Consider the following 20,783-nt stretch of genomic DNA (forward strand, 5'->3'; position numbering starts at 1 on the left):
TAGTGTGCAATTGATGAATATTTCCTTGACGTTCTGTATGATGTTTATATCTTCAAGTCAACATTTTGAACATCAAGCGCGGGCTTCTTCACTTCCGAGAGGATTTTCCTCTGCAGCTGGTGGCATTACTAAATGTTGGAAAAAGTTAATAGCTGGTCACAAATCAGTAGTCAGTTTTGCTCTTTTACGATGATTTTGTTTTGAAGTTTTTGAACAGGATTATGGACAGTGATCGGAGATTTTGGTGAATTCCATGGAGAACAGACGTTCAGAACGAGGGAGGCTTTACCTTATTTGCAGTGCATAGTATCATGCCCGTGGTCGTAATGGACATATGCAGCAAGTATGATCGACAAGGCGATGCTAGACAGAAATTCGACTGCTTTAAACATCTACATTCAGAAATAGGTCATAGACAACAGCCAACAACAGATAATCGGATTTCGTAAAATACACTCATTTGCAAATCAATTTGGTTTTGACGAGAGACTCAACTGAATCTCTCGTTTATGATATTCTACAACTGAATGTGCTGCACACTGACCGCCTCATGATTCAGTTGGCACGATATTCGAGATATCGCGATATATTTTCATAAAGGAAACTACTTAGAAACCTTGTGAGTAGTTTCGTTTATGATAAGATAATCGGATAAAAACAAATTTTAGCCAAACTAATAAAACTGAAGAATGCGTTTTGAAGTGAAGACTAGGCTGAAAAAATGGTGAAAGTCAGAGTGATGTGGACTGAATGTATTTGCTCGAGCCTGGATCAGGTCGTCAGTTACGGCTGAGATACATTTGCTCGTGACACTGGTGTGCTAGACCTGAGGCTGGAGTGGGGGATGATGCGCGTCGAGAATGGTTGGTCCTGTAGAGCTGTGACGGTAAGGATTCCCAAGCATATGTAGTCTCATGCTGGCAAATTTAAAAATGGAGTGAAGAAACAGTGAGTTTATTCATTTTATTCTTTGTATTCCTGAGGCAAAAGAAGAGAAGAAGAAATATGAGATTGAGTCCGAGTCATCGGGGCAAAACCAAATCGGTTGAGCCTTAACAGTCGTTCGAATTGTCAGAGTCTGGGAGGTGTTCTTCGTAGGGTTTGAGTAAATTTCTCTACAGTCGTTTATAGGCCAATCAGTCGTGTTCTACACAGACTGAATTAAGCGATTAAAAACAACGTGATACGAGTGGATGACAATTTTATGCTACATTAGTTTCAAGCCAGTTTTATCGAGATGCTGACTTAGGTCATTGAAGAGCATTCGGAAGTTCTAAACTCCAAGTGATATAAGCGAATGCAAGATTTGATCGACTAAGTGGAAGGACAGAGTGTCCGGAGCTTTTGAATCGGTAGGGTTCTTGGTATTTCTGGACGATGTGTTCCGGAGGAGGATGCCAACTATTTCTGTCGCATCTTTAAATAGCCGGTAAAATTGGCTTCCATGTGTAGCTAATAAGTCTGGACCAAGTAAGCTCTTTGGGATGGCATCATTATTAAGTTACTCTGTTTTTTTACAACAGAACCGGCCAGTAGATCGCAGTTCAATGGAAGGATGAGGTATTTTGTGGGGTGTTCATTATATTTCTGGCATCGGAGAGAAAATGGGTGAGGAGATAATACAAGCCCCCAAGTTAGCGGATTCTTGGTTGATCAAATGGGGTGAAATGTCGGGTTGAGTGAGTTCGGTACTGTAAAAGTTTATACTGGTGGTTGAAGGGAGAACGAAGGCTTAGAAAAGGCACATTCTAAGGGTGTCGATGAAGACACTGAATGCCCTGATAATTGTAATCCAATAGCTTGACTAATTGTAGTCAGCTTTCTGCATTTCAACAACCTCATGGTATGATTCCCCCAAAGCATACATGGCGTCCGAAACTTACAACAGACCGTTTGGACAGTTATAAAACAGAAAGCTCCGGCACATAGGAAGATAGATGCACCCATTGGTGGTGTCATCTTGGGAACTCTTCCTTGGAGTTGACATTGCTAAGTATTTGAATACCCGTAATGCTACAATGCAGATTATTGGTGTTTTTAATGGAAAAACCGCAAACACTATCCAAAATTGCTTGGAATATCTCTTGTTTACCTTCAAAATCCCCAATTCTTAGACCATATTCCACCAAATATGGAATGACCCCAGTCAAATTCGCATTTAAAAGGAATTATGTAACTTAGATTTTCATACAGATTTAGTTGTGTAGTGTAGATGTATTTGCATACTTTAGTAGCCAAAATTCATCTGATAAAAGAGTGGGTAAGCAATTTCCTTCCAAGTCTCATCACCTTGCAGCATCAGGACTGTAAAATGTACGTATTGGGTCGTTCCCTCTGAGTTCGTTTCTTTGTGCGGTGTATACTGAACGGCCACAGTTTTATCGTAAGCTTATGCCGTTATTACTTGTTTACCTAAAACTATATGCATGCTATATGCATTTTCATTTGTGAATGTCGTTAGGTCCTCATTCATCCTCTAGAAAGACGTCTTTTAACATCATCTAAAATTTATAAGTACTTCAGCTAAAACAAGTATCCTACAGTACCCTGAAAGACGACGATTACTTGGTTTAAAATATATTTTTTCGTGAATTCATCTCCGCTGTTATTGTCTAAAATTATTCGTGTTTATTTTGAATGCAGTAAAAAGAGACGACTGATACTCTAGGCTTGGTGTTAGCTTGCAGATGGCTATTCAAACATCATTGCCTGATAGTTTTTCATGTGACAGCAGACTCGAACGACGGACTTAGACAAACAGCTGTAAATGTTAGGAAAAATATCGAATGAATAAATTTTTTCCTTTCACTAATTGGTGTTTTCTAAGCTCGTGACTATGAGGAAATCCAAAGAGAACTTTGAAACAAAGGCTCACCTGACTGAAACGTCAAAGTTAATGCAGCACTCGAGATATCTAAGTTCTAAAATGTAAATTATGCTTTTATGATCTGTTTATGGCCCCCACCTGATGATATAGTGAACCTCTGTGGAATGACCGACATTTTAGCGATGCAGAAATTTTCATAGAAGAAAGTTAACCAAGCCAAGTTGACAAGATGTATTCCCTGACTGTACTGAGACTAAACACATCAATATAAGCATTTTATTCACTGCGACACAACCAACATTTTGAGGTCTGCGGCGATATACGATTGAAAATACAATTTTGTAAACCGGTCCATTAGGTTACTGTAAATTTCAGATAGATTTTGACGTGGGTAAAAATGTTTACGAACAAAATTCTGCCCGATGAAATTATGTCTGGACTCAACCTCAAGGTGCACCCTGTTTCGCGAAAGAGCCGGCATGTTTTGCTTTGCAAGTTTGACGGTAGGAAACGTTGGATACAAAGAGATGAATGCTTTGTATAATAACGGTCCTCTTGTGCACAAACAGTCACGCACCATCCGAGACTTGTATTTTGGACTTTTTCATAGCCTTGTAGATGTCTCGAATGTTTCGATGAACCACTCAGTGGAGAATACCTTCCAAACAAATATGCTAAGACAAGCACTGTTATTTCTGCTCAACCTATTTATCGCAGGCTGAGTACAGGTTACTCACAATATAGAAAACATAAATCCATAAGAGCTCACAGCAACAGAATCCGTTGAGACAAAACGTTGGTTATGATCCCCGCTGTTTGGCAGTCTCTCCATTTCGTCTATGCACCAATAACTGTCACGTAGCAGACAGTCACCCAACTTGTCTTTCAAAAAGGATACACTCGTTAGCCATTTATGCGTCGATCACTGGCGTCTGGAAAGCGCTTCCATAGTATAGATAGAAAACATCTGGCGATAAATGCACGTGGTCTGTGGAACCCTTATTGATTAGCAAGACAATAATTCACCAACAACAATCGGCAAAGCAGGCGGGCCTTAATGTCTTATGAACACTGAAGGAGGTTTATGACGGTAATTAAACTAACACTGCCTGACCAAGTGCTCCAAACAAAAAATCAGTTCGTTCAACTAGTGCGGAGTTTTAATGGGTGATCACCCTGTGTATCTACTGACTCGTTGAATAGTTTTGTGTCCCCGACAGAAATAGGAAGTTCAGTATCAGTTTTCTTGCTACATATAAATTTTCATAAAGGGATAAACTAAAACATAATTAAAAGTAAACAGTTCATTTATTATGGAGGTTCCGTGAATTCATGTCTTCTTCGGAGTGTAATGAAAATTGTGTCATTCGACTGGTTTTCTCTGATCTCAATAAGGCAGTCACGAAAAATTAACAAACACAAGACCTACAACCAAGAAGGAAACTGGCTAAAGTTATGGAATTTTGTAGGACAGCTGAATAAATGGTTGAGACAGTGAACAATATGCTAAATTCCCCAAATATAGCGGGTCTTTGAGAACACAAAAATTACACAACCAACAATATTGGTATGAAAAAATATATGCCTACACAATATCAGATTGGTCTCAGCAAGATTAATTATTTAATTTACATCATTTTGGAAGTTGAATTTTTCGCATAACAATAATGGGATTAACCACTCACTGTGTGTATAGCACGACAAAGTTGTTGGGCCACTCTTCCGTCTTAGCGTTGCCCAAATCAAAGTGATGAAATCCTGAGCGCAAGCCGTCCAGAGAAATCGGCGTGAAAGTTTGATGACCCCGTTTGGAAAGACCAGTGAAGCGATAGCAGCTTTTATTCAATCTGTTGAGTGAAAAATTGTAGAGATTTCAAAACTAATAAGAGAATTGGCTTGTTAACAAATTCGTCGAACAAACGGTGTCGCAGGACTTCGCTACATTTGCCATATGCAGTATTTAGTTTCTGTTACCGAGGTTCCCATTTGTCGGTTACTACTACTGTGACTTGTAACGGTTGCCCAATCTGATTAGTGCATCCGCATCCACTGTCTCCCTCGTGCTTTGTTTTGTTCCACATCCCACAACGTGCATCACCAGACAAAACGTGACTTGTCTGGATTGATGACAGCGCCTATATGATCCCTGTCCAAAGGGGGAGTATTTGTAACGCTTACCCTTTTGCTTAATTACTCATCTAATCAATATCACACCGGCACCTACTACCCCCATTCCATTTCGTCTGTCTCACAATCACGCGTCAAAATCGTGACATGAATACGACAATATGTCAAATCCCGTTCCATGACCTTTTGAAAGACACCAGGTGATTTCACATTGTTTTCATGTCCCATTCATTGCAACGACCTATATATAAGGACAGAACACAATCAAGCACACACATACACGCATCACTCGCGCATGGGAACACAGACCGGCTCAAGCACCAAAAACTGCGGATCGTATAGCAGGGGATCTGCCAAAAGAAACACGACTACCTGCACCCAAACGAACTCGGTAGAACTGTTACAATTCACACTCAGAACGATAAGTCCTTCGTTTCAACCTTCCTATTGTTGGTATTGTGTTGTATATGATTAAGGGGCACCTAGTTGTTATAACCTCACGCCCTCAAAACAGGTTTTATAGGTGTCTCTTTCTCGCCTTCTGATTTACCAAGTGGTTTTGTTTTTAACAGACTTCAAGATCATTCTTGTGAAACCCGTGAACCAATGTGCAACCGTTACCTCATTGGTTACGTTTAGAATGAGGTTCTGACGCAAAACATGGACGCTAACTTGATTCTGTCGCGGGATATATTTTTATTTTTATTGTATTGTATGCATTGTCTTATGCATCAAACTCTAAATGTTTGCCGGTTTTCAAACACTGAAGAATTTCCGTGTTTCCCGACACTTTTCACCGAAAGCTTCTCATCTCTAAAAGTGATCATTTTCATGCAAGAAAACAACAAATTACGGTTCTTTTGAGAATGCACGCAAATTGTTCGACTAAGCGAATGTGAGGGTCATATCGCAATGTCGTAGAGATTGTTGGCGTACATAACATTCACAGAATAGAGGATTTACCTGGTAGCTGTTTCGTAGGCGAGTTTTCTAGGAGCACAGTTCATCGAAGGAAATAGGCAAAAGGAGTGACCTGTTCGCTGGGGGACGCCTCATACTTCAAGTGACGTTTTCATGCAGATTCAACTGAGACAAGTATGATTTGCTTTAAAAATACATTTTGGCTTCCACAAAAATGTTAGTTTTCAATGTCTTCTGTATTTCCTCCAATGGCCCCTAGCAATCGGGTAAGTAATTCACTCAGAGAGTATACAATCGGTCTTAGCAGGATAGGGCCAAACTGCCAACTTTTCACGACCCTTTAAAGGGTCAGAAACAGAAAATGGACTTGCTGTCATTCTCAAATTCTTTGTGCTGTTTGGCGATATAGTAACCGGAATGATTTCTCTTAATGTGACATTCACCAATTTTTGAAAGAGCAGTGGAGACAGGTGGAGGGGGCGAAAAACAAAGCCATGCCTCATCAGTTACTCAAGCAAAGCAATAGCGTTTGAAGTTGGCTACCCCATAGGACAGGGATTAGTGACAACCTTAAACTTATAAGGTAAGATTATGGAATTCACACGGGGCCGAAGCTACTGGCCATAGGGATTATGTTGACGAAGCTAGAGAGACAATTCCCTGGTAGCGATTCGCTTTTTCGCGTTAGACTTTAGCCATTTTATCTGTAGAACAATAACTTTGGTGTCAGGAGTAGATAGGACATCAGTCGCTGAATCTGTTGCATTTTCAGTTGGTGAAACTGTGTTTTGTAAGCATGCACACTCTTCCAAACAGCTCTACACTTTTCCCGGTTTCCAGACAGACTGACACAAGCATATTTATGAGAAATGTCTGACACTAATGTCTACCGCACAAAAGATCACCAAGATTCTAAGAAATAGAGGCTCTGCTGTAAAAGCAAAGAATTTTAATATCGCAATGCAACCATAAGTGGTTCGTCTTCGTTCATGGGAGTCGGGAGTAGGACAGAGTTGGATCTGACACGTAAACGTTTGTTAACATTTCTGGGCTGCTATTACTGCCGAGGAACTGTGTTCGAATGTTTAAAATAGATCATTTCAGAAGAGCTTGGTAAACAATCGGTAGTTTTTATTTGGGCAACGTTTCACTTTTGACACAAAAGCTTCATCATCGCTTTTGTGTCAAAAGCGAAACGTTGCCCAAATAAAAACTACCGANGCTCTTCTGAAATGATGACTTCTCAATCGGTTCCAAACTTTTTCCAATTGATTGAGTTTAAAATAGATATTTTTTTTTGGAAAAATTGACGCATCGCTTTGGTCCGTTGTAAATTCATTTCCGAAAGAATCTGACAGCTATCTTAGATGCAAATAAATCAGAAAGGAAAAGCATCCAGTTCAGTATTACAAAACTCTTTTGGTCAACAGAACTGAAAATAACCCATATGAGTATGCTGGACTTTCACGTAGCATATGAGCACACATAGTTGAAAATAATACGAAGTCTATCAAACTACACCCAATGAAGGGTAGAGATCACCTCCATCTGGAGATGCACATCGTCATTGACATTGGTGTATCAGTTTGTACTTTTGTAGAGTTGAACAATAACAACTTATTTGATTCAAAACGCGTAGGACTTTCCATTTTAGATTGTCAGTATAAAAATTGGATTCTGAGGGGCTCACCTTCATCCAGCGTGCGAAATATTGCTTGGATAAAAGGGGACTAGTTTGATTCCGAGATCTTTCTCCGTTTGATTATTATCTTATTTTAGGGACACCGAATTAAGATAACCAAGAAATAGACGTTTGGTGAACAGCGATCCTAATGAATAAGAAGTCTACCAATAATCATTTCTGGACTAGACTTAGGGAAGTCTTCTCCCAAAAAATTACTCAACAGCTCAACTGCTTATCCAAAAAGGCAAGTTACAACCAAGCTTAGCTTGGGTTCTTCCAAAAGAACACTAAGCCTGGCCGATAGTGTGTACTAAACTCGGTGGTTGAGCATTTATGATCTTATGATGAACATCTGTTCAGCACTTTTTAGCTTGCTTATTCACCGTTAAGTGTCTTCAGAATCAATCTGAACACTCGGATCTACATGTCCACTACAGCTGACCCCCATGAATCACTAGTTGAAGTTCTCAAACTGCAGTCATTTGTGTTCTACCAATGACACCTGAGTCATGCACTACAGTACCGTCAGCTATATAAGTTCGATTGAAATCCTTGGCTCTCTGAGCAGCAGAAGAAATGTTTGCTAAGGCCCTTGTAATATTGGTCCTTTTGCCAATATTGGTGCCTTACTGCTTTGGTAAGGGAAAGTGGTCCAGAGCGTGCTAGTTTTCAAGTTTAGATTCGGTAAAACCTGTGGTAAACAGTCTATAACATTTCGCTTTTCTTCGTATAACCAGGTGTGCCAATCAACAGTCAAAGTGAGTACAAAGTTCGAGTGAATGTGTTCCAGGTTAAATTGCTTTTCTGACCATTATCAAGCAAGCTTAGATGTATACTAAACACGATTCAGTGACATCAAAAAATCTTGGGTTCTTTACTTGTTAACGTGTTTTAATCGCCAGTGTTAAGCAGTCACTATTCTCTCCCTCTTTCGTCGAGCGATGAGATCTGTCTAGTTCGAAAAAAAATCGCACAACTTTTAGCTGGCCACCCTAATCTCCTATCGCATACGCAAGTATGAAGCCTCGTTTGAGAATTCTTTTAATCGAAACTCAGTGTTCGCTACAGTGAATGGCCGCGTTCCTACTATAATATTCCCACCATTTGCATTAGAAGTTTGGTATCCAGTTACAGTGTTAAATTGCGTTAGCAGTTCGGATTTCAGTTGCTTGGACACTTCCGCGCAATCGGCTGGAAAACCAACCTCTGGAAGCGTGTTTCGGCTTTAGTCATGAGAACCTCCTATCCAAAATCACTGGCTCAAATAAACTGAAAAAGAAGTTATCAGTATGACCAAGGAATTATGTAAACGAAATTGGAATCTTTATATCCCAGCTCCATCATGTAGTAGGGGTACGTTATTATGTAATTACGTCAGTAAGGTGTTTTTATGCATGTATGGAGTTCACTTCTATTCCGAAAGTTTTACCTCATTCTATAATACATGTAGGTGAAATGCTGTTTCTGTAATCTTATTGAAAGTGGAAGCACTGTTCTTGTGAATCCATACGTGTTTATCTGTATGTCTTGATATTCAAGCTGGTGAAAGTGATGACTGCGATAGAAAAGGTGAATAAATTCGCAATTATGTTCTAATTTTCTCCCATATACCACGTTTGAAGCTCATCTGATGCATAGTCCTATTTATCACGTTTGAAGCTTGCTTTATTTCGTCTGTTTGATAAGTGCTTCCAGTAAAACTGGAAATTCAGTCAAACTTGCACCCATTCTCTAAGCTTGCACTAATCTTTCAAAGCTCATCAATCCCTGATATGGTATCTGAGTACGCAAGCTAGATGCCCGTGTTTGTCTAGCACACAGACTCACGATAATACCATAACCACGTATGATGATTAAAGGGCTATCTATTGAAGACCATGTGAGAATACATTGCGTGCAGGGCATAATTACTTGAATAAAATCACCGTTTCCTCTTCCTAACTGAAATCAGTTCCTTTGTGCGCTTGCAGTTGAAATTAAATGTTCTGCTGTAATCGCCGTAGAGAGAGTAGCATGGAAGAAATAGGGATTATCCATTTGTGTGACATAGGTCGTTGTTTTGTTTATAGAAGCAGCAGGCCTTTTCATGAGATCTCCATCTTGCACCAAATTTTCAAACGTGAACAAAGGAGAATTTGGTGGTTCAATTCCTTTGTGTATCCCTGTTGATAATGATGAGATAACACTACTCATCACCGAATGATTTCCTGGCACAAGGGGCTGGCATGAATTCTTGACCGTAAGGGAACGTCACACAACTGGAACTTTCAATAGCTGCGAAACTTTACGGACTTGTTCGGAGTTGCTACGCATATAGTCCGTATTTTATAGCTCCGGCTTCGCCCTAGATCTCAATCCACCGTATGTTAATGACTATACATTTGCTTACTTCTGTGTTGAAGACGATGAGTTGCAAAGTAATTCAGTCATACAGCTTCTATTAGTCATTATGATCGATCGTCCAATTACAAGTAAACTAATTCGGAAACTGAACGTAATTCAATCTTTCCTGCATGGTCATGTTCTGTCCTTTTAATATCTCAAAGCCTTATTTCCAGACACCTGGAGAAACCTACTTCTTAATAAAGGTCATCCTTGAGAGTCCGTATGAAAATAAAGTTCTGTAATTTTGCATAAAATTTCGCATAAAATTTGCGTCTAAAACGAAAGATTCCGTAAACCGTCTTTGGGAAACTAGAAAGGTTTCAAAACATTATCTCTAAAGTGTGTCGTATGTACGTGTGTTGTCTATAACGCGATTATTTTTCTAACACTGTCAACAAAGAAAATTTTGCGTTCGTCTTATTTAAAATGTGGAGACCGCATGGAAAATGTGTTCGCCTCAAGGGAAACAAAGTTTAAAACCTTAATTATAACGCTGATTTCAGCTTTTCCATTTAACTTTATGTGTTCATATTTGTGTTCAACCGCACAAGATATACACTGCTTGGTGCCGCTCTTTTCTGGTGACCACTACTCAGATTGCTTCGAATTAACTCAATGAGCTAAGAGGTGGAGTGCCCTCCAGTGGGTTCTAAAAGTTTGATGCGAAAGATCCGAAATCGTCTTTCTACTACAAGATTCAGTGACTCAGAGCAAACCAAAATTGATCCTCCATCAGTTGACTGAGAGGAGTCGTGGCTAACGTAGTCATTCTTCCCTAGCGCCTTGGATACAATCCCTGGGCATACATCAGAAGAGGAGTGATAGGGAGTTGTGATTACTTGTGTTACTTTAAGGCAGAATATCACTCGAGAGTTGGTTATATACTAAACAGTTACCACAACCAATCCAATAGGAGTAAATAAATAGTCGATAGTAATTGTTAACGTATTCAGTCCAAGGGGACAGCGTTCAAAATGTTGCCGACTAACCCATAGGACTCATGTCTGTAGTTGTGCGCATGTGTAACTGTCTCCACGGTCTATGCCTGCCAGCGACCGGGACAAACAAAGGCATCCAGCACCAGCGGCGATCCCTTTCTTTCTTCGCCTCATCCATCATCCTTCGCATCATCCATGTAACTTCACTCTATACTTTTATTGCTTTCTCTTAAAAATAAACAAATTTGTCCTTTTCGCTTTCGGTAGATACTTTTGACGATAATGAAGAATACCTACAAATTGATGGAGGTTCCGATATACGTGAGTTGTCCAATCTATGATGATTGTAATGATGGGAATATAGCAACAGATCTAAGGTATCTTCAAAATCTGATTATGTGCCTCTAAAACGTCACTATAGCTGCCAGTGCATCTATTGATTTCATCATAATAGCAGACCTTAAGAAAATAAATTAATTTGTGCACTATCCATAAGGTTGCTGAAAATTCGTCGACTGCCCACGATCGGTTTTACCCTTCTTGGGGCTCATCAGGTAGGCGCAGTCCCGAGTTTCCGTCAACCTTATGTTCTACTTGAAACCTAATCATACGAAATTAGCGGAATACACTCATTTGCAAACTAATTTGGTTTTTGCAAATAAATGTATTTCGCTAATTTGTGTTTTGTTTTTCTTAAAATACGATTAAACATGGTCAACTATTGATGATGTAAAGATCTGAAGGAAAACAGCGGGCTGATTTAATTTTTCCGTTTACACTGTGTTCCTTAGTTTTCCCAATACTAGAACTGAAGCAACGCTTTTGTTTTCGACCAAGTTGAATATTGGAATAGGAAAACCATAGTTCTGCCTGCTTTTTTCCAGGTTAAGATTTCCCCGTTTGAGTTTGTATTTTACTTTCGTTTGTAGAAAGAAGGAAGCTTTGTGCACACTGTTTCTTAAATTTGGACTAATTTATTAATAGGGAGCAGTTATGTTTATTTCTAATCACTGGGGTTAACCTGGCTGAGGGGTTAACCGACTAGTCCTCCTTTGTGACCTTTAGTTAAAGCGGATTTCTGCTGTTTACTTCAAGACCTAGACCGATAACCGGAATATAGTTGCTTACCGGCTCCAAAGCATATTTTGGCAAATGTGTTATCGCAACGCTTATGTTCAACCGGATACAATGATTAGGCTACGAGACAATTAATCACGTGGGGCGCCAAAAGTCTACGATAAAGCTTTCTTCCTGCAAAAGCAGTCAGGCCATGGTTAGAAAACTTAAGGCGGATTACAGTTGCCTCGTCTTTACTGAGAATCATCAGTGGTGTTCATATTATGACTCTGACGAACACGCAAACCCCGGCTGGTCGTTGGCGGCTTAACTGTTCGACCACGAGCGGCTGATCAGCAATGTGATTAATTGGGACATAAACACGATATTCAGGATTTGTCACCGAAAAATAACCCTACTTTCCGCATACACTAGCAGAGTTGTGATCCAGATATATTATTTAGAAATATAGGATTTAGTCAACTATTATTCTCAGACCGATAGCCTCGGTTGCTTAGTTAATTGTCGCCAGCTAACATATAACTTTACAAGATTGTACTGGCAAGGTCTGATGATTTCTCTAATCTCATCTGCGCAACAACTGTATTATACCCATGTCATGCACAAGAATTTAACAGGATTTTTTCCAAAAGACTCCCGGGCATTATAATATATGATAATCCTTCATCTTAGCCTACCTGAATCATTCTAATCGCTGTGGACCCTCCAATTTTAATTGATTTGACTAACCAAGCAGCCAGAACTGGTCTTCAGGTGAACCACAGCTTTGTGGACAAACAAATTTACTTGTGATACTTTTACAATTTTTGAGAATCGAGTAGCCGTCTCTTAAGATAAGAACACATGTTACCAAGTAAAGAATATGTCTTTGTATGACATCTCCTATCCCCTCCTTTTTGACCGTCAGTTGGTGTTTAGTTAGCTAACAGATATGGCCTGGTGTAGAACAAAGTTAATGGACTGTTTTTCGGGCATCGGAATTTTAAAGTAAGAGCGATGCTTGAGGCTTCAGTACACGTCTGGAATAAGTACCTTCTAAGCAGACGCAAATGATTTTGTCCCTAGCTCTCGCACCATCTGATGTGTATTGCGTTAGCCCTAGAAGCGTTTAGACAAAGGGTTAGACGCGACCATTATAGAAATAAAAATGATTATTTTACTGCCTCGAGAATTGTGATGCTGATGCAGTGGACAAGCCGGGTTGAAGGACCACAGCACGTTACATTCTAAACGTGGACGTGAATTTCAACATTCATCACCCTAGAAATCGGGTATTCGGGGATTATCCAATGGAAAAGTATTCGTTTGAAGACCAGTTACAGTAAATAATTGAAACAAATCGTAGAATCAAAGAATGGAAGATTCTGACTGAACTTTGTATGATATGATGAGAAGTCGTCTGGGAAACTCCCAGGATCAATAGTGAGAAATTACTTCCCCTATTCTAAGAAAAATAGACGAACCTCATGTCCTGGTTTTGTCAACTTTGCAAGAAATCGAACATTTATTGCTCTATCGAAATCGCATATCAAAGTGCAGTGTTAGTGTCATGTTAAGCAAACCAATTTCCCTATAAAGATTATTGGGTAAGCACAATTTTACACACTGATAAGTGGTACCTACTTGACCATGTATTCGACATTAGTATGAAATTCGTAATTCTCATTTGATTAAAGATAAAACTGGAGAAGAGACCGAGGAAGAGTTATTTGAGGAAAAAGGTAAGTTATGCGTTTCCGGAATTTTTCTATTGATTACTGATTTATGGTTCTGTGTCTTTAATTCGAGAAAACACAAAAGACTTGTTCGATGCTCAAACCCGCTTTTGGACGTAAAGCTACGTTCGTTAAACTCAACTAAGTATGTGTAGAAGGAATTTCACAGTGATTTAATACCAGATAAACCATTTTGCGCCAGTACTTACTGATCCGCTGCACATAAAATTTGTAGTATGCTACGTCCACTCCTCAATCTGCATGCTGCAATTTCCTGCGGTTTCTATATATTTTAAACTGGTGAGGTGGAAAGAACTATTCAGAAGGCGCAAGTTACCCTTTCAAAGACTCCAGATTAAAATGTTGTGAATAGTTACTGCTCCACTTACTACCAGGTTCAGTGTAGTAGTCCAATAAACGGGAAAAGTGAGCCCAAAACAATTACTGTCCTTGTGTTTTGTCTTATGGGCGACTAAGTTCTCGTTTACCTAATTTTAGTTTTGTTGTTGTGAAGAGTCTCATTTGAAATTTCAGTTTACCTGGTGTATACTCTCTCTTCATGAATGAAACTGAAAGTTGGTGCATCCCATTTAGAGAAGCCTGGACATCAACCAGTAGCGGTCTACACTCAAGTAAAATGTAGGCTATACGAATGCAAATTTAAGTTACTCGATCTAGACCACGTCAAGTCAGGAGAGCTGTAGAAATAGTTCTAATGGCTAGGATTTCAGTAAAAATCTTCCCCCAGCAACGTTTAGGATCCCATACTATAATGCATCGTTGGAAGTAGTTTGCTAGATGCTCGAAGCAAACCAACCATGTCGGTCAAATGTGATCGTATTCGCTTGTTCAGACGTAAGAATCCAGATGCGTCCAGCGTGTGGTGGTGGAGCAATGTTAAGACGTTCGCCTAGTGTCAGAAGTCCGAAGTTCATACCCCAGCACGGAGAAGAATATGTAGTGTTGTTGTGCCTGAAAAAGAAGTTAATTCGAGTCCAGTGCTTTCCTTTTGGTGTGGAATCACTAGAATGACTGCACCAGGACAAGAGAACGACTGTTCAAACGAGGGTGCTCCGAGCGTGAATTCTACCAACGCCGCAACCACTTACAACGAATCCACTTTGCTAGAACTCTCCTTAGAAACCAGTTATCTGATATGGCTGAGATCCATTAAAATCATCATATCAGAAATTGATTGTGCAGTCGGAACACACATGGCATAGTCAGTATAAAGTTTTTACGTGCACTCCTTTGTAAGGAAACCTAATCTGGAGCTAAAATAAACTAGTCTCCAATCTCCGACACAACATATGAGAAACATTAGGTTTGCATGCAATTTTGGACGTCTGTTCGTGTCCAATGGATCACATATCGATATAGTTTTTATAAGTGGGTTTCCTGTGAGCGTGGTCCTATCCACCGGTGTCTCATCCTCTGTGTCAAAAACTAACTGCAGATATCTAAAATCAGGCAACAAACTTAAGCGCACCAGAAAGAGGTCACAATTTCTCTTCAGTTAAAATCCGCTCCATCGAAAACCTGAAAAGTCCATATTCTGGTTTATTATCAGCAAGCTTTTCACGCAAGTACGCTTATCTGAGTACTTATCATTGTTCTTATCAGAACAGTGAGCGTAAACTCCAGTTAAGTTTTAGAATCCCCAGCTTACCTTAGTATTCTACACAGTTTACTGGCACGATTTACCAGTGTTTCAATGACTTTCACCGCTATCCTAATTAAATTAACTAAAGTGCATTGAGCCAGATTATACGTTAGATCTTGGAGGTGTATATGAGCGGCTAGAAAAAAACCAAACCCACTATAACACCCCTTTACACTCGAATTGCATGATAAAGTTGCCTATAACAGGACTTCCTCATAGAGATTTATGAAGGGAGAGGCCGACTTACGCAGACATGAAGATGGTGAAAACCAGATATGCAACTCAATGAGTGGCCTACCATGTAGGCACTGGAAAGAAACTGTTAAGCCGAAGCATGACTCTCGAGTTGGCGCACAACAGGTCAGAATAAACAATCATCGACAGTTGTATTGCAGCAAAATGCACTGTTCGCGAAAACCAAGTCACTCCTGAGTGAGAATTTCTGACAAGTGGGTCCATCGATCAACATAATCGGGACGGCCACTGGGTCGTCGATCGGTGTCGGGCAAATCAGTCAAGCAGTTCAAACGTGAGTACGCTCGGTTGTTCAGACATGATAATTCAGATGTATCCACCTCGACTTGAATCAGTAGGGGCAACCCGCTTTCCAGATGTCCAAAGCTCAAATCTGGGGACAGCCAAGTAGGTGTACTGCTGACGATTTTATTAGGAGCGAAAATCGGTTCAACAGTTTACTGTCCTTCGATGTGGACTCACAAAAACAACTCTACCAGGATAGGAGGAAGAATGTTCAAACGATGTTGATGTGCATGTAGATCCCACAAATCCCGCAACAGACTGCAACTCTTAATGAACGATTTGGCAATAATTTTTTGACCTCAGTACTTATGATTCAGGAGAGTCACCAACCCAGTTTAAGGGTTATAGATGTTTGCGGTTTTGCAAAGTCACTGTGCCAGTTTATTCTGCAGAATTTCAACCGTGTGGAAATCTAGACTAGAGTTTAGCCACCCTAATATATTGACGATACGGAACGGGAACCAACTGTGGCGACAAGTGGCAGTAACAAATATTTCAACGTCCGAATGTGTGCTGTAGAGTCGAGACGGTGAGTGAAACTCTTTTGAGCCCGAACTTGCGGGGATAGAGGTGGCCCTCATCTTCGCGTTGTGTACTTTTTTCAAGCTGATAGTCAATATGCTCTTAGCATCGTTATGAGCATTACTTTTCGGGTCACTCGATCGTAGCTACATCTATCCTTTTATCCAGCCTTCCACAGGTAACCCACACTAGTCATCACTCAGTCGCAGATGTCACTGACCTAAGCTACACATGGTCCGGCCCACTGCCGGCATGCAGCGTCAGTGGCCAATTTCAGCTGCACGCCTGAGCATAGGAGGCATGTAGCAGACAAGCCAGCCAACTGTACCCTTTTGTCGCAAGCTGACAGGCTAGCGGGCTTGTGTTTAAGCGAAGAACAACATCGAATCGAGATGGCAACACCCAGCGTGAGGGCTTGCTCCCGGCCCTCGTCGGCTGACTAGTCCTTTAAGTTGCCCGTCTTGTTGCTACGGCGTTCGCATACGCTTAAATTGACCTCACACCACTCGAAAACGAACATGGTCAGAGTAGCTAACCGCGTGATTCAGGTGGTGTAAGTATGGCTGTTGTCGGGCTGGTCTAGCTCACATCTGATCGGCGCTCAGTATTCGCGGAATGGATTTGGACTTTTGAAGGTTATGACGTGTCACTGATGGACTAAAGTAATCGGGCAATTGAGCTGAAAGTACCCCTCCAAACTTTTGAGCCTCATTCAGGCCTCCTGAGGTCTCAGCGACGCTGGGAGATTAACCCACAAGACTTTTCAGTCAGAGTAACGGTTGCTTCAGTGAACAATGAATTTTGGTGAGCTGTAAAAATTTGAGCGTAGATTAGGACGGTTTCTGGTTTGAGCATACGCGCAACAAAATGCAACCTTTTGGCGTAGAACGCTTTACTCCACTTGTAAATTTTTTGCACCTGAGAGCATTGTGTGGATAATGGGCACCCATCTGATCCCTAGACTATATTGAAATTCACCTTCCCGCTTCGCCGTGTTGATGCCAGATGGAGTGGATGTGATAGTAACTGGAGCAACTCTACTCAAGAGACGGGCGATTGAACTCGAGCGTCACGACTGTTGACTGTGTTATCATTGGCTATCTGATGTGGCTGAACAGCGTGCCATACTCCTATGTGTTGATGTAGCAAATTACGGAAGGCACCTAGACTGGCAGCATGTTTTTTCCCAACCGATCGGTCTGGCCGACTGTCAAGGCGTGAACTGTGTCGCCGACGTCTGTAAGCAACCTAACAGTGTAACAAGTAACATTTTTAAAAAGCTTCAGTTCCCGAAAAATTCTGTCTACCTTCACCGTTACAAGTCGGGCTAGGCGTGGTTTGATCTGCAACTATCAGGCTTGGCCATACAGTAGGTTCATTATAACTTTCCAATCAAGTGGAACTGTGCATCAGTTAACGTGAAAATAGAGCATAATACCTGTCGCGCGTTGGATGGTGTTAGTTAATTACAAGCTCCTTAGCTGTTGATAATATGATGTTAACTGCGCTGCAAACTGTATGACTTTATGGAATTTTCGGTAACATAATATCCCCCCCAGCTGTTTGCAGTTCCATCTGAGCATCTACAAGCAGCGTTTGAAAACCAACCGGAAATGAGTACATCTGGCGCACACATACCTCCGATATGCATCTAAGTAGCCAGGAGCTTAATTTTGAACAGCATTTTCGCGTTCTGTTGCTATGACGAACTTTAAAAAAATTGTAGCAATATTCGTCAGAAATATTTCAAAACATTTTCGAGAAAGTTACCCAAAAAGTTTTCAAATAATACGCCTGTCGAATAAGTCCTTGATATAATTTGTGATCAGCTATGCACTTACTTTGGCTGTAAATAGTCTGTTTTGGTTGTAACTCATCAAAAGTTTGTAACCTATTGACTGAGAGTCCATTTTTACTAGCTTCGAAACAGTGAGTTTCCAACCAGTATCATTTGTAGTCGGAAAACCTCTGACTTGTCACGGAACTCCATGTGCCGCCGCGCTCTCAGTTACAGTCCAAAATTTGAAGAAACACAATGAGTTTCCCTCAGGTGCCTACATACAAAGATATTTGACAGCTGGCCCCCACAGGGACACATGCACCCACAAAACGTAATCAGCAGGCTACGAATAATAAGGAATGACATACTCAATAGTTAGACCTCTTGCTTACCAAATAGCATTGTATATTTTGGAGTGAATGTTCTCAAAACACTTCTTAATATATGCACCACCGTAGTTTTTTTTTAGTTATTTACGAAGGGTATCCCTGAAAGGATAAAAATCTTCGCATCATCATGGAAAAATTGTGCTAATCAGGAGGTGACTGTGTGATAACAGTTACCTAAACAGATAGCATTTATGCAAATACGGGCGTAATGATGTGGTCCTCACATGATTTCAGTATTCGTGTGATGACGAAGTTTATCTTTTTTACACAAGCTGAGATTCCGCGAGGCTGAGTTTTTGGAGTGTGTGTACTACCCACTATAAGCAGAGAAGGATGATTTCACTATCTTCGAAGTTCGAATGTTTCCTTAGCTTTTCGCTCGAGTCAGTCTAGGGGAACAGAAGAGTGACAGTTTGATCAACCTAGGGGGTGATACTTGCGTTGGTGCAGTTCCATGACAATTCTAAGAGAGTGTTGTAGTAACAAGGCATTCAATCATAACCATTTTTATGGTAATAGATTTGACAAATGTAAGAAATCCCAACCTTACCACACAAATTTCTGGTAACCCTCGGATAAACGGGCACACTCTGAGAATCCAAAAATTGAGGCCTGCAAGAAGCTACCGGTTCTCACAATAGTAGGTGAGGAATCAAAAAATGAGGATGTATACCTTGGGCAGACAAACTGCTCTCTGAGCAGAATGATGTGAGTGGGTTTTCTGCTCAATGTAACAGAAATAGTGGTGTTCACAGTGTTCCCTACTTGCTTGTATGCATGTCAATAATCATCCCATATGCTCGATGCAGTGTACCATCAGTGATCAGTTTAGAGTAGAATAGGGTTCAAATTGTAGAAACGTTAAAGAAACTTTGATTCGTTTTTGTTTGCCAGTGTTATGGTGACTAACCTCAGAGCTGATGATCTGGATCTCGAGTGCTTTTAGTTATCAGTGAACCGTGAGTTGTGTTCTACAGTCCTCTGTTTGTCGGAATCAGTGGCATCTTGGTCGATTCAGCAAAAATAATCAGAATCGTCCAGAATTATCGATCCACGATTTCGCCCATTAGTCGACAATGAATCGCCTCTTAGTTTTTTTTCCTCGTTCACCTGTTTATCGTCTTCTGGCCTAGTGACCGTTTCCAGGTCACCGAACTGTGCCCTTGAGGAGAGCAGACCTCCGGTGGACAGACGGGTAATCTTGAATATTCTCACCAAGAAAATCTAACCACTCCTTGTATGTGGTCTATCCAAGAGGATGATCACAAGAGAAGGAATGACTTTCTATCAAAAGTGATTACTAGAAGGCTGGACATCCGATAGATCAGACTTAACAAATCGACTATATGTCCTCTCAAGCGCCACCGAGCTCCCGGTCCGGATGACCTTCCACCCACACTGTTCAAAGACGGCGGTGAAGTCCTCAGTCAGTGCATGTCCGGTCTGTTTGCTTGCATTTGGGAAAAGGAGTCTGTCCCAGACAACTGGGGAGAATCGGTGACAGTGCCCATTTTCAAGAAAGGGGCACGTAGTGAGTGTGGCAACCACAGGGGGATCAGCTTGACCCCGGTTCTAACGAGACTGTTGGCATCAATTGTGCTTTGTCGCCTTACGGTGGCTCGTGAGATACTGACCCGAGAGCAGCAAGCGGGATTCCGGCCTGGTAGGGGTTGTGTTTTGACCAAATCTTCACACTACGTTAGGTGCTAGAGCAACGCCATACGTATAAGCGACCCACAATTCTAGTATTCCTGGATTTCCGAGGCGCATTCGACTCGGTTGATAGGTCTGTTCTTCTTGAGACGCTTGCCCACCAAGGAATGCCCCAGAAGTTTGTAAACGTAATACGTTCTTTGTATTCTCAGACTTCCGGACGTGTGAGAGTGTACGGAGAGCTCTCCAAAAGCTTCCGCACACAAAGCGGTGTCCGTCATGGATGCTCACTTTCTCCATTCCGTGTCAACTTTGTGATCGATGAAATAATGAGACGAACGCTGGAGGGTCTCCAAAACCCTGGTGTTCAAATAGCCTGTGGAGAAAACCTTGTCGATCTGGAATATGCAGACGACATCGTTCTCCTGTTCGAAGAGGAGGAAACGGCGCAAGTATTCTTGGATGAACTGACCAAAGTCATCCCGTCTTTTGGTATGCACTTTGCACCCACAAAGTGTAAGGTCATGCTTGTGGACGTGCAGTCACTGAACACGCCACTTAC

This window comes from Opisthorchis viverrini, assembly GCF_000715545.1.
Source record: "Opisthorchis viverrini unplaced genomic scaffold opera_v5_278, whole genome shotgun sequence".
NCBI lineage: Eukaryota > Metazoa > Platyhelminthes > Trematoda > Opisthorchiida > Opisthorchiidae > Opisthorchis > Opisthorchis viverrini.